Source organism: Typopeltis vanoorti, chromosome 24 (assembly GCF_054136105.1).
Source record: "Typopeltis vanoorti isolate ZY-2024b chromosome 24, IOZ_Tvanoo_1.0, whole genome shotgun sequence".
NCBI lineage: Eukaryota > Metazoa > Arthropoda > Arachnida > Uropygi > Thelyphonidae > Typopeltis > Typopeltis vanoorti.
Window position 1 is genome coordinate 21,384,015 of NC_143572.1, and position 12,832 is coordinate 21,396,846.

Here is a 12,832-nt window from a genome sequence, read left to right on the forward strand (position 1 = left end):
GGCCGACACCAATAAATTCCTCAAAAACACACAAGTCATGTTCTCCATGATTAATAGATAACATGGTTACCATAGCTAACTCAATACAGATTGCTTATTGGAGTGCTAGCAGGCTAAACAACAACCTCCTAGAACTAAAAGAATTTGCTGAAAGATATACATCCTTTTAGTCAACGAGACGCATCTTCGCCCTTGCGACAACCCCAAAATAAGGTACTACACACTACTTAGGACAGATAGACTCAATGCCAGAGGAGCGGAACGGCTATATTTGTTAAAAAAAAGCATAAGATACAATGAGATCAAGAAAACAAGAACTACAAACCTGGAAGAAACTGGAATTGAAATACATACCAACAACACAGGTAGTCTAAAACTATATTCAGGCTACAACCCTCCAGGCAAACCACTCCTAGCCTCCCTCTACCAGCTCCTTGACACAAACGAAGCAACAATAGTGGAGGGAGACCTAAACGCAAAACATCCCGCATGGAATAGTAGAAACACCAATAATAATGGGAAGAGCCTACACAAATCACAAATTCGCTATGACAAGAAACATCACCATAGCAGGTCCTGTTGAACCAACACACTACGGACCACCGGGCAAACCTGATGTGCGGGATATAACTATTTTCAGGAACACCCCCACACCAATTCCAGTTACAGGTTATTAATGATCTTAGCTCCGACCACAACCCAGTTCTGCTTAGCCTAGGCGGAGATGCAGAAACCATCTCCGGACAATCCTACACAAATCTTAAGAAGCTCAATGCAACTTTCTGCAACATCACAGCCCTATCCCAACCATTTCCTCACCCAAAGAAGTAGACACAGCAATCAATAAACTGGAAAACACAATCCAAACTGGCCTTGCAACAGCCTCCACTGTTACTGCTCCAGCTCAAACTAACCTGCTCCTAGAAGAGATTCTAAAGCTTATCCGCAACAAAAAACAGGATCAGACGTCGATACCATGCAACACTATCACCCCAGGATAAACAAGAGCTTAACAGGGCAACAAACCTAGTCTGATATGCAATCAAAGACTATAAGAATCAACTATGGGAGAGGAAACTAAGCTCCTTAAGCATTGTAGATAACTCATTGTGGAAAATGACTAAAGCCCTTCGCAGCGATCACCCCAACATACAACCAATCCATGGAGAAAGAGGCATAGTCTACCGCGACGATGAAAATGCAGAAGCCTTTGCAGACACCCTGGAGCTGTAATTTCAACCAAACTACACTCATGCGGACTTGCGCTTCATTGAAAAATTCCACAGGCAAGTACGCTATGCACTTCATCATGCCACCAGCTGTGACAACACAAGCTATACTACACCAAATGAAATATACCAAATCATCAAGAACCTCAACAACAGAAAAGCACCAGGTCCTGATCAGACTTCAAACAAAATTATAAAAGCAGTCCCTCACAAAACAATAATGCATCTAGTGGCTTTCATCAATGCGATACTAAGACTCACTAAAACTACTTTCCCACTCGCTGGAAGCAGGCAGATATAATCCTCATCCACAAACCGGGGAAAGCACCTCAGTTCCCCCAGAATTACCGACCTATCAGCCTCTTGTCAGGCCTTGGGAAAATAGCTGAAAAAGTAATACTAAAACGCCTACAAAACGAAACGGACAATCTAGACCTAATCCTAAAAGAACAATTTGGTTTTCGAACAGGTCACTGCACAACTCAACAAATCCACAGACTTATAGAATACATAACTATCGGATTTAATTGGAAACAACATACAGGTGCAATCTTCCTGGATGTGGCGAAAGCTTTCGATAAAGTGTGGCACAAAGGCCTCATCCACAAACTAATAACTGCAAACTCACTAAACCTCATCCAAATCATAGACTCTTACCTGAAAGACTGAAAATTTCAAGTGAAACTCCATGGGCTCAGACCCACTACAAGACGTATCACAGCAAGTGTCCCGCAAGGCTCCCTATTATCGCAGCTACTCTTCAACATTTTTATCTCAGACGTCCCAAGCACCGCATCAACCACCTTGGCTTTCTATGCAGATGACATGGCGATACTGACCAGATCGCTCAGACCATACCTTGCCACACAGCGACTACAAAACGCAGCAACGAATCTTGAAAAATGGTTTCGGAAATGGAGAATTGATGTCAATGCAGACAGAAGCACTGCCATACTATTTACAAGGAAGAAAGCAGACCATCATGGAGCACTCACGAGGTTCAATACTGATATCCCATGGCAAAAAGAGGTAAAATACCTGGGAATCAAACTAGATAACCATCTCAGCTTCAACTCCCACATCTCTCATACCTGCAACAAACCAACCTCAGCAATAGCTCAACACTGCCCTCTACTCAACCGTAGAAGCAAAGTCAATCCAGAAAACAAATTAATAATATACAAAGCAATCATCAGACCCATACTAACTTATGGTTCACCAGCGTGGAGCCACACCTCCCCTAGCAACATCAAAAGATTACAAATAATCCAAATCAAATGTCTCCGAATGATCTTCTATGCCCCGTGGTTTGTAAGAAACACTACCTTCCACCAAGATGGAAACCTGCCAGACATACCTACGTTTCTCCTCCAGATAGCAACCAAGTACTTTGCTCAGGCATCACTCCATCCCAACCTACTCATTCGTGAGTCATCAGATTACGATGAAAAAGACAGATGGAAACATAAAAACGCCCAAGGGAGGCCCTGATCACAGATTGAAATATTTCTGCACAGCCCTAATTAGGGCGAGCCAAGTGCTCAAAACTTTTTTTCTTTAAACAATTAAAAAAATACCGATTACGGGATAAAAATCCAAGGGATTGATGTACATCCAGCCATAATGTTAGAAATAAATGGAAACACACAATCTGCTTGATCATATTATGTAATATGAGACGTTATGTTAGCATAAAACAACAAATCTTATTCCAATATAACAAAAATAGAACAGGTGTTTGTGAAATATGAAATTGATAAGTTACCCAGCATAATCCATTTTACATTCTTTGTAGTTTTCGCATAACCATGGTAACTTCCGTGACTTTATCGGCAGAAGAACTGTAGATTGTAGAATCGAACGACGATTTTTTTTTTTTTTTTTTTTTTTTTTTTTTTCACCGTTGGTTACTGAATTGTTCGATCTTGGTATCGCAAGTAGGTTTTATTACAACTCCTAATGTTACAACTGAAAAAGATTGAGAAATTTCACTATTTTAGAGGTAGAAATGCGATAATGGTGACTGTCTTATTTATTCTCGTCACTGTACGTCTACAAATCGTCAATAAAGATAACTATCGGTGTTACTAAGGGTGGCATCCGGCTGCCGTGAAAATTTATAAACACACACACACACACACACGCGCGCGCGCGCGCGCGCGACTTTGGACTATTCAGCCTGTTTCCGGCCAATCAGATTGCATGGTTGATTGACAGGAAAAAGCCGGTCGGCTGAGGTATCTTGATATGGGAATTGTTTTACGGACATCACAGGGTCCTTTCATTTCCTGAGCACACCTAGAATACTAATTCTTATCCGGGGATTGTTTTGGGCCAAGCATTGCCTGCATGGGGATAATGTGGCCCGATGGATCGGGCCTCTTTCAGCAAGACAACATCCCGTGTCACAAGGCTTGCATTGTGCAAGCATGGTTCCAAGAGTCCGCACACATTTTTCCAAGTTCACAATTGACAATGTGCGGAAAAAATGTAAGTCCACGAGGTGACCTTGAGCCCAAAATACTGACTGGCAGGAGCAACATTCCTTCAAAACATTGGTTACTCCATATCTCTTGTAATAATATAGTTTAAAGATACAAGCAGTTATATGCCATTGGATTTTCACTGAAAAACTACATCTCAATAGGGCTTTGTTAATAACAACGAATCGACACCGTCGATTGACCCGAACCAATCAGAAAAATTTGAATGCCCTAACATGCCCTTCCAGTCTAATGAATATTTTCGGCACGAAAAATGTTGGAGAACTATTTTTACGTGAAGCCAATAATGAAATTTGGAGGTGGATTTGAAGTTTCTTCTCGTGGTTCTTGTGGAATAAAAGGCGTGAGATTTATTTTTTATTTATAGCTTTAAAACCCTCTTTTTCATCAGTAATAATCATCAGCACAGTTCTCATCCACAGGAAATGTAGTGTAATTAGTAATTTCAATTACATGAGGGCATCAGGTATAAATATGGAATTTCTCTGTGTAAATAAACATTTGTTTTTTGTTGCTGAAAATATAGTATAATCTTTGATAAATGGCTCAATCATTAGAATGATTTTTCTAAAAGGGCAACATATAAGCACATTAGAACATCAGTAGCTTAGCAATGATGATGACTTATGGTCAGAAAGAAAGCAGGTTTAAACCAATCTAGAACGCAATGAAACTTTATAAAGTCTTCTGAACTGAAGGTAAGCTGCTGATTTCATATGGAAGTATGAGACTGCCATATAAATGTGAATTTATATTTAGATGGCCAAGTTAAAAGAGCTTGTGTAACTTAATGGAAGTGGTGTTTGCGTTAGACCCGCTTGAAGAGTGTCATCAGTTCGATTCTAGTAGCAGACTATAGGAACTTTTTCTGTCTTTTTCGACTGGTTCCCGAGTTAGTCGATCTCTGGAAAGATCAAGCAGGTTTTTTTTTTCTCCTGGAAACTCGGGTTTTTGGTCCCGTAAATTCAAGAAAATTGACCACAGAACCCACATTATTTCAGACATTAAAAATATTGTTTTAGGGTTAGGGACCACGAGATGGCTGCACTTGTTAGCCGTCTTTTCACTGCACTGTGTGCCGCTTAAATTAGGGATACCGTCACTTCCTTTTCCCACCTTCCATAAAATGAAAAATTCCATCTCTACTGAAATCCTGTCATTTTCAGAAGTTTGTAAGTCTCAATCATATCGTCGTTTTTGTTCCTGTTTATTAGTGTCTACACTCTACAAATTCGGAGAATGTTAAAATCATTTTTAACACTCTCCTTTTCTCTCCACTGTATCATAATCATGGAAACCAGACCTGCACACCATAGCCCAAGTGAGGTCTTATCAAGCCCTTGTAAAGAGACAAAATGACATCCTTATCTCTACATGTGAAAGTTCGTTTCAGAATTGCAAGTATCTTTTGAGTTGTAGAATATTTGCTACATGGCCCCTCAACTTCAGCTTCCTATCTACTAACACTCCAAGATCCCTAGCCTCATCACTTTCTTGTAGCTTAATCTCACCAACATAATACGACATTGGATATCTAATCACGTCGAAGTGCATTACATTAAGCTGACACCCATTTTCCCATGCCCATAATTCCAGCCTATTCAAATCATTCTGCAAATATTGCATATCAACAGCATTCCTGATTACCCTACCTATCTTTGCATCATCAGAAAATTATTGTATGTCGCATATCAAATCGTTCATAATGTCATTAATGTATAGATTGAATAACAATGGACCAAGGATTGATCCATGTGGTACACCATTGGTTACCTTAAATCTTGCAGACTTACATCCCCCTTATATCACTTTTTGATATGTCAATCAGCCATCTTCTTATCAATACCAATAATTTATAATCCCATATTCTCCAATTTATTCAAGTCTTTCATGTTGTATTCTGTCAAAATCCTTAGCAATATATAGATTACCATACGGTCTTTCCACTCCTGTGGAAAGAATGTATGGTAATCTATCAACCAATTTCCAACATCTCACTAGGTCAGCATTAACTCCTCTGGACAAAGTTTTATCAGTAGGTTATTATGTGGGACGCTATCAAAGGCTTTGCTATAATCCAAATATAACACCACAGCCATTACCTTAATCTGTTTTCTCTTCGTGACTTCATTAAAAGTAAGCAGATGATTGGCTATAACCGAATTCCGTCTAACGAAACCATGCTGTATCTCATGGTTAATAGGCGATCCTTAAGACTAAGAAGACGACCCTTGCAAATTTCTAATCAGAACGTACCATTCCCGATACCGATGATTCGTTGAAGTTGATTTAAAGTTCACCTAGAATGGCAGTTGAGATATATCAACTGTCAAGTGGTTTAAATAACAATTTTTTCCCTAATAACTCTCGTTAAGTTACGATATTTACTTAATTACGTTAGAAGAGAAACTCTCAGCAGAAGTTTCTCTTGTGATTTACACGTATACACTTGAAAAATAATTATTTTATTTTACAATTATATCTGGATCATTCAAAATTGTTCCAGGGGAAAGAGTTATTTTTCTATGTCCTTACTACCTTTTACGTATATGTAAAAGCTTTAAAAAAACTCAACATTTTTACCTAGCTGTAATTCTAATTTTGCTTTGCAATATTTAATTAGGAACTTTGTTAATTGCTACAAATCGATATCCTATTCACAGCTTTGTCTTACAGCATATTTCTTCAAGCCTCCAGCTTATGGAATTTATTTATAGGATAAACATAAACATATAAACATAACATAAACTTATGCAAAAAATCCTCTATTATTATTATTCACTTTATATTAGCTCTTCCATTGAAATGTTTTCCAGTTCATACCCGTTTTTCTTTTGAAGTTCCATTGCAGATGCTTCCCAGTCATCATTTTTCTTTTAGTCTTAATTCTTCCAAAGTCGCTACCAGAAAAGGGTATTAAATATTTAATGTGGCTAGTCACTAATTCTAATGATATCATGAAATCCAAGATCCTATCTCTAGTAGGTTCTCATACCTGTTGTTTCAGATAAGTAACAAGAAATTTTGCTGAAAAATCACTTGTATTATCAGCTCTTTACTTCTCCAAGTCAATATCTACCATATTAAAATCCTCCATTAATAATACTTTACTTTTCCTATCTTTTTTTAAGTAGTGGGTCAATAATATTATCACTACTTCCTCCGCTACAGTGTTATACTCCCGTCCCTAACTGTATTAGACTTCATGCTTATTATGCAGTGGCGAATTCTCCATGCTTGCTGCACAAGCTCATTAATTGAGACAGAAGTACTATTTATTTGTTAATAAATGCATGCATTTATAAGCATTCCATTTAGGCTTTTATTTTTGTCGACAGAAGACGTCTTAAGCTTGCGCGGCAATAATTGAGCTTTGCGTTGTGTATCGAAGGCCGACGTTAGTCAAGCTCTACATTGGCTTGCTCGGTTGTGGGAGCATCCAGGTCCTCGCTTCAGCACTGATTTCATGAGCGCGCATAGCCATTTCCGCTCCCTTCACGTCATCTCACCCTGTTGCTTAACCACGGGCCATACGCAAAGTAGCTCTAGCCAGTGAGCTTCAGCTAGCCTTTACAAGTGTGCGTGTTGCTTGGGAAAATTAAGTTACAACCAACGTTTTTTGACGATGTTATTGACCAGTTCATAAAGAAGAACCGCAGGGTAGAATTTGTATTCAAGTAGCTAAATTGAAAAAGAGAGAATATCATTTGTTAAACAAATGTTGTATTTGTATGATTAAATGTACATAAATTTCTAAATATATAGTTTTAAATGGTCAGTAATTCAATATTCCGCTAATTAGATTTCAATCACACCTCATTCCCTGAATGATAACAAGAGCAAGCGTGAATTTCAAGACCAGCATTCGCCCCTGTTATTATGCACCGCTAACTTGAACTTCTGTTGCAAACAGGAATTCAATGTATTATCTAAATCTTCCCTTTTCATTATGCAGTCCTCGCACTTCTTTCCTTCATTATTTATTTCTGTTCTTTAGAACAGCCTTTTCCATATTTTTAACAATGAATACAATCCTAGTTTTTTCAAGAAATTTCTAATAATTTTTCTCCTTAACCACTTGCCCCCCCCACACACACAAGTGTTCGATTGGTCTTAAGACTTGTCAAGTGTGAAGTCAATAAACTTCCCTTCAATATCATGATGAGTCATCTTCAGACTTAGAAATCTCCACAATGTGCAGCTTAAATTCTAGTTAATAATGTAAACCAGGTGAATTTTTTTTTAGTTTCATGCCCATACCATTTGAAGTAAAAGTTTAATGTTGATATTTCGCTATAAATGCGAACCATCTCCTTCATATAATTATTTCGAATATCCTTCACATGTACATCCACTTAATTGCTATAAAATTTCCTTGGGTATCATTTCTAAATATATTAAAACTGTTATGAATTTTATGCCTTAGTCATCTCGGTGGTCATCACCACTACCAAACTATTTCCAATTATTAATAAACTGATCCGAAAACTCAATAAAGCCACGATTATTATTACTATTATTATGTGACACCTCCGCGGACTCATCGCGGGAGGGCACCCTACTCTACCTCGCCAAATACATCTCCTCCTCTGAACTACTACTTGTCCGCGCGGTTAGTCTAGTGGCTGTGCGCTTCGCAACCATATGACTGGGGAAGGAGTGTCCCAGGTTCGATTCCCGTCGAAGACGTGAGGAATTTGAGGATCTTCCTCAGCCATAGCCAAGTTAGCCGGGCTTGGGCGCGGGCAGTAGGGTTTTTCTGGCGTTTTTCATCCCGCAAGCAGGCAAACCGGCCCCATGAACACACACGAATCTACAGCCATAAATACTTAACCGCCCCAATAGGGACGGGGGAAAAAAGGGAGGAAACTCCATACGAATAAATAAATAAACTACTACTTAAACATGTGCAGGATCTAACCTGCTTAGACTGCAATTAGCTGCTACTGCACTGACCATAAATTATTCGCTAGAAAATTTGGCATTATATAAAAAATTAACGTTTTTTTAACTGTCAATTTTGTAGTTATGTGTCAAAAATCCTCTTGTAGTTTTTTTTTTAATTAAAAAAAAAGTTTATATCTGCTAACATATACCTGCTTGGAAAGAAGTCAATGGACGCCATAGTGTGAAGAACAAACAGCCATGGCACTCACCATAATAAGGTGTAGGACTTCCTTTTGCTACAATGACTGCAACAATCCTCTGGAGGCATACTTTCCACGCGTACGATAGTGATCAATGGGAATTTTGGACCATTCTTCCTGTAGGCATGTAATGAAGTCCTGGCCTGTTGTGGGACAGACGTCCCTTGACCTCACCTGATGCTCTGGTTCATTCCACAATGTTCAATAGAATTGAGATCAGGGCTCTGTGGATGCCAGTCAAGTGTAGTGAAGTTCATGTCCACAAACCACATAGTTAATGCACCGTCATAAGGCTGCTGCTGTATCTTGATAAAAGAGACAATGGTCAGTTCCACATAAAACCCACAAAGTAGGAAGCATTGCATTGTCCAGAATATTCAGATACTCCTGGAAATTCATTGTTCATGGTACCACAGAGGTCCGAGGCCAAACCAGGAAAAACAGGACCATACCATCACACCGCCATCTCGGAATTTCATAGTTAGGGTTACACACTCTGGTAAGAGGCTTTCACGAGCATCTGCCACACCCACACCTGCTCGAAGAAAGGTGTACCGTGATTCCTCGTTTTATAACACAGCCGTCCCACTATACACATTGTTTGCACCAGTTGGTTCAGGTAATGTGGGGCTTACATAGTATAACCATGGAAAGCTATGTTGTGTGCTTCCGTTGTGAATGTTTTTGTGCAGATTCGTGTTACAGCCGTTGCCCGGAATTTTGCATTCTGCTGACACAGCAGACGAATGAAGGTTTTTACATATTATCCTTCCTATCACCCTATGATCACATTTGGTGAGTGTGGTGGGGCATCCACTGATGGTGGCACTTGCACTTCCATCTCAGTATGGTATCACTGCCTGTTGACCTGGGATGACCCAAATTATCAACAATTTGCCAAAAAGATAGACCTGCAACATGGCATCCTATCATAACCTCTTCTAGCAGCCACCTGGACACAATTGTACTGATTTGGGAGAATCATATTCCACCAATTTATACCCGCTACAAACATGTGACTCTTTACATAGCATGATGCACCTTGCCCATTGGGGGGGGGGGGGGATATCTGATGACTTCTTCCCAAGTAGTATGCATCTCACAAGTTTAATAATTCCTCTTGCAGATAGTTATATTAAAATATTACTCTGGACCCCAGAAAACATAAGTTCTTGGGATCTAATCTACATAAAATATTGCCTGCTCTTTTACCACAGAACCACCATAGAATTTATGGCACTTAGGATCTGTTCTAACATTCAAGCAAGGGATCCTACTTATTAAAATCCTTCTCTCTCTCTCTCTCTCTAATAGGATTCATCCACTAAAAGCTAGTTATTTTTACTAGTATTATCGATGATTGATTTGTTTCTTTCAATATTGAAAAGGCTTATTCTTTACTACTGAATTTATCAATAACCTGGATAGTCATTGCTGCTTGTTTCCGAGTAATTAATTTCCACGTTCTAAAACCCTGAAAACTTTCAATGGCTCTACCTCCAAAGTTTGCACTTAATATACTATAATATTCCAGACTCACTAATTACTATCTGCGGTATTTACTTCGATTCCGCTATTTCTAAGCAGTGCTTTACAAATAAATCTAATATCACCTCCATCTTCTTCAAACTCCGTAAGGTCATACTGCCTCACATGAGAAAATGGTCGCATGCCCCCCCCCCCCATCCCATTTCCACAGAGTTAAATGCCACTATTTTCTCCCCTTAAGTATCTTATCCATGCCAAAGAAAATAAAAATTATTGATTAATCGTGATATAAGTTAGCCTACTTAAGTCCTGCCAGTGAGACTTACTCTAAACTCATCTCCCTATAAGCGTAATTTGATAAGTTAATATAACACAACGCAATTGAGTAACAATAAAAAAAAATAATAACTTGTTTTCACTACACACCTTATTTAGACCATATGGTGCGGTGTATGAGATCAAAAGGTTTTTCTTAGTAATTGCCCATTGGTGTGTGTGTGTGTGTGTGCAGTGATGCATAAATAAGTTGAAACCTCTAGACAACGAATGTCCAAACATATATGTACATTAAAGTTTTCTTAAAAATTAATTAAACTGCAACTATATCAATACAAATACGATATCTGATCAAAAATATCCAAATGCATGCTTATTCCAATCTTCAATCTTCTGGGAAGGCTTGCTTTAGATAATGTCGGTCAAATGTTGGGCCATTCAGCTTGATTTGCAAGGAGTGCTCCAATTCAGATTGGAGTTGAATTTCATTGTCCAGTGTGACCACCACCACCACCCTGCTTACTGGAGGCCTGAAGTGGCTTGAAAAGTTCCATGTTTGGCCTCTAAAGCAGGATTTCCACACCATGTAAAAATAAAAATATATAAAAAAATTCCTTGGCACACTCACATCACAAATGTACTACAGGTTTGCACATAACCTTTTGTGGGTGGGAACCACATAAAAAAAAAATCCATAAACAAATAAATTCATTTGTTTGATGAGATGGAGATCAGGGCATTGTGCATAGATCTCATTTCGTGAATGGCTGCATTGTCATGTCGGTACAGGAAAGGATCTAAACTGGTGCAATAAAGTCTAGAAGGCTATTATAAGCCACTGCATTAAGATTTCCTGCCTCTTGAATAAAGGGCCCAGCTCAAATCAAGATGCTTGTTCCACTGAACTTCACAAATAGCACAACACATTCAGGCAGGTAGCATTCTCCTAGCATCTGCCAAACTTACTCATCTGTCAAGTCTGCCAGATGAAACATTATTCATCAATGCATTTCCACTGCCCCAGAGGTCCAATGGTGGAAAGCTTTACACCACCCCACCAGATGCCTGGCATCACTCTTATTGATGCTATGCTGGTATGCGTGACTGAACAACCATGGAAACCCATGTTCTTCAGCTCTCAATGAATAGTTGTGGTGCATTTCAACCGAGGACAGGCAATTTTTTTATGCCATGCACTTCAAGTGGCACTGTTCTGTGATTTTATGTGGCCTACCAGGTTGTGATTAGTGTTATTGCTCCTGGGTGTTGACTTCACAATAACATCACTTACTTGATGGGGACAGCTGCAGAACATTGGGAATTTTCCAGATTTATCAGACAGTGTACTATGTGATGAAGTGATGTTAGATTTTTCAAGTAGTTTGAAGTCAGTTGATATATGCTGATAAGTTCCATTATCCTGGAAGTTCTGAACTGCTAGGTTCAGCCACCGCAATAGCAAATAATAATGCTAGATAAGAATTTCTATTATGAAACTTAAATGAATAAAATAAACGCTCATAGACTAGAATGCAGAATTTAGTTAGAAACGAGAGAAGAATGGCAATCTCTGAAAGATCCAAAGAGAAACTAACTAACAAAGAGAAAAGTGCAAAGCTAACAATAATGGTAAGTGCTGCTGGATTTCTGTTCAGAAATCCAGCAAGCACTTACCATTATTATGAGCTGAACCAGCCATCACTAACACTATGTTCCAACATAAAGATGTACACAAATCACATGGAGAGAAGACACAAGAAAAAAAGAAAGAGAAATCTCATTGATTATATTATCTTTGTTAGTGTTCACACTGATTCAGAATACAAGAGTACAGTGATTTGAAATTAGAAGCAATCACTTGATTTTAAGTAGGATAAAAAAAACAAACACATTCACAAGTAAATGTAAGAAATTTTAAAAAGAATTAAAGCTGAACAACTTTAACAGATGAACTGTAAAATCAACTGTGCAAATATTATTTAAAAAAATGAATGAGTTTGAAAAACAAATAGTTCAAAAACAAAAACCAAACCTAGGAGACTCATTAGCAAACTCAAAGAAAACAGTCAAGCGTATGATGAAGTTGCCTACAAGGATAGAAAAATCAGAGCTCCATGGTGCGCACAAGAAGTTAAAGGAGTAATCATAGAAAACAAGAAACCATATTGAAAGTTCCTAGCAAATAAGT